A 3,133-nucleotide genomic window follows, 5' to 3' on the forward strand; every position below is an offset into this window, starting at 1 on the left:
AGAAACCCTAACCTTTCACTTTGTAAAAAGCCTTGGACCCTGCAGGTCAATTCAAAATGTTTAGACTCAGACCAGAGCACACACTTCACCGGACGCGCAATGAAACTGGCCTGCCGCCTCCTAGGCATCAGACAGCGCTTCCACGTCCCGTTCCATCCCCAGAGCTCCGGGATGGTCGAGTGCATGAACCGGACCCTCAAAGCTGCGATCGCACGGGCGATCGCCGAAACAGGGCAGGGCTGGGTGGACGTTCTGCCCTGCATACTGATGCGCTTAAGGGCCACCCCAGGCCGCTCCACTGGCCTCACTCCCTTCGAGCTCATGACGGGGAGGGCCATGCGACTACCAGAGAACGTCATGGTCGGGGGGGAAGACATGGCCCCCCTGAGGGACAGGGTGACGTGCTATATCAGACAGCTGGACACGCAGCTGCGGGCCCTTAGACAAACTGCGTGCGACCAGCAGGACATTAGGGACCAGGCAAAACTGCAACCGCATCTGCCCGCCCAACCCCTTCCCAGTGTTGGGGACAAAGTCCTAGTCAGGGCCGCCCCCGACCGGCCCGGCTTCGCCCCCCGGTGGCTGGGACCGCACGAAATCATCCTCACCAGCGACACGTGCGCCTGTGTTGACATGAAGGGAAAGGGCAGGTGGAAACACTGGTCCCAGCTTAAACCCTACCCTTAAGCCCCGACCGGACAGACACTCCCCCTTGACTTGACTCTAACTCTTTCTCCTTACAGTGCAACGGGTGGACCGGTTCCAGGGAGACCTGCTCCTACACACACTAACCCTACACCCTTGGTAAGGGTGCCTCTCTCCCTCTCTTCCCACAGATCATGCTTCACCGGTGCACCGCTCTCCTCCCTGCTCTCCTCTTCGCCCTACGACTGGTGCCTTCCTTCCCCGAAATATATGACAACTTCTACCGCCACGGTGTTGCCTTCAACGCGTCCGAATCCATCTGTATTCCTGCAAGGGACAAACCCGATGTGATCGACGCGTTCTACAACGCCTGGCTGGAGGTCGTCCCAGGCGTACAGACACTCTGTTTATTCTGCACGTCGGAGCGCGACCCGCGACCGACCTGCCTCCGGTGTGCTGAGGCGATGGACTTGGGGGGGTTGCATGTTCGGGACAATGTGTGCCATGCCAGAGGACCTCTCCTCTGCCCCGGCATTTGATGCCTTTACTGTATGGGATTTGTCTGTTTGCGGATATTACGAGCCTACTGATGCCGCGGTAGTCTCTTTGTATTTGTGCTTTCCACCCTACCCGACCACACCGCCCCTGACCACGACTCCCGAGATATTGCCATGCCCCTCTCTGGGACCGGGGCCCGCGGGGGGACTGGTATTGTGGGATGAGGGAGAGGCCCTTTATGGCAACGTCCGACATGAGGTCATGCCTGTGCTGGCCAATATATTGGGCATCCGGGCACCGGACTATTGCACAGCACAGGTACGCATCCTATACGCCATGATGGGGAAGGAGATTATAGAGAGGGCCATAGACGCCATGGGGGCAACCCACTACCGAAATGACATACATAACACGCACACACAACGACACAGACGGGACATAGTCAACGATGCTCTCACAGGACTCAACACGGGGACATCCGTAGTAAACTCCCTAGACATCCAGGGCCTTAATGAAAAGGTCGAGCAACTAAAAGGGGTAATGAGGGACCTGCTACAGAGGTCTCTCACAAATCAGGCAGACCAGGCACGCCTGGGGGAAGAGGGAGCGTACACCCAGCTCGACGGCATTGCAGTCCTGGAGACACACGCCCACACCATTAACCGCCTTATAGACCGGGCCATGCGTATGGCCTGTGGATGGTAGCCCAGATCCGGCATAATCTTGACCAGGTCCAAAGGGGGGAGGTGCCCGACTGGATCGACAGCGCCAAACTGGCCTCACTCGCGGGGTGCTCCAGGCCGCTTGACAGCCAGACTCTGAAGGGTATGACCAGAGTATACCCAGTGGTTCCTGACTGTGAGGTCAGTGAGGCGACAGGAGTTGGGATTGTCCTCCTGATCCCCGTGGTCACCCCAGAGTCGGGGCCGTTTCCCCTGTTTCACATTGAGAACATCGGAGTCATACGGGAAAACGCTTCCCTCGAATATCGATTAGCTCACGACACAGCCATATCTCGAAACGGCGCTGTGTACGGGGTGCCGCTTACAGGCTGCAAGCAGCAGGGGGCAATTACCATCTGCCCTCACCCCTTATGAAGGAGTGAAACAGCGGACTGCGGGTTCAACCGGACACAGGGCTGCACCCTTGAAATCGAACCCACGGGTCCCCACTTCACTAGGGCGGGATATGGTGGGGGGGGAACGATACTGTGTCTCCACTCTTGAAACCTCATTTTGGTATAATGGATTGCAGTGCCCGATTCCCCAGCACGAGTTCTGCTTCACCCCCAGGCGCCCAGTCACGGTTGGGCAAGCTCACATCTCAGAGGTCCGACGACGGAACCCCGAGTCCATACAAATTACTGATAAATTCAGGGACACCCTCAGGAAATATCAGGAGCCTGAACAAGCCCCCATCCCACATTTGGCTGAGGTCTTACGGGAGCTTAGGACCCGGGTAGGACACTCAGTGAAATTGTATCACCAGTTGCAGTCGCATGTAAAGGACCTAGAGGAGGACACAGACACAGCTCTGCAGTCCCAGGGGTGGGCACAGAGGGTGTGGGATTGGGGCCTGAATGTGAACATCCATCCCTGGATCCGAATCATCTCGCACACCATTGTAGGCATACAGTTACTGCTGGCTCTGGCCTGGCTCCTGCTGGCGTGTCATTCATGCCGCCAGCACAAAAAACGGAAGGCCAGGAAGAGCATGCTCCATGGCATCGACTCCTGGCGGGCGATCAGGTACCGTGAGCTCACAGGGCTCGAGTTAATGTGACCTTCTCCCGGGACTATCCAAAGGCCCCATGACTGCAGCATGACGGCCGGCGGAATGTACCGGGCGAGGAGCCAACTTTTAAAATATCGGCATCAGGGGTGTGGACGTGTCCAACCCCTTGCCGAAAGGGGGGACTGCAAGCGGGCATCAGAGCCGCCCCGCATTTGCCACGGGACTATGCCTACATCAGGAAACGATAAGAAATCAT

At 57.5% G+C, this 3,133-nt stretch overlaps 1 pseudogene; it reads left to right on the forward strand.

Annotated features, from left to right (window-relative positions):
- Window positions 1-1,128: 1,128 nt before the first annotated feature.
- On the forward strand, window positions 1,129-2,925 carry LOC148149648 (uncharacterized; annotated as a pseudogene).
- The last annotated feature ends 208 nt before the right edge of the window (window positions 2,926-3,133 follow it).

Source organism: Chiloscyllium plagiosum, unplaced genomic scaffold (assembly GCF_037043375.1).
Source record: "Chiloscyllium plagiosum isolate Xiang-an unplaced genomic scaffold, Cpla_swu_hap1 HiC_scaffold_7, whole genome shotgun sequence".
Lineage (NCBI taxonomy): Eukaryota > Metazoa > Chordata > Chondrichthyes > Orectolobiformes > Hemiscylliidae > Chiloscyllium > Chiloscyllium plagiosum.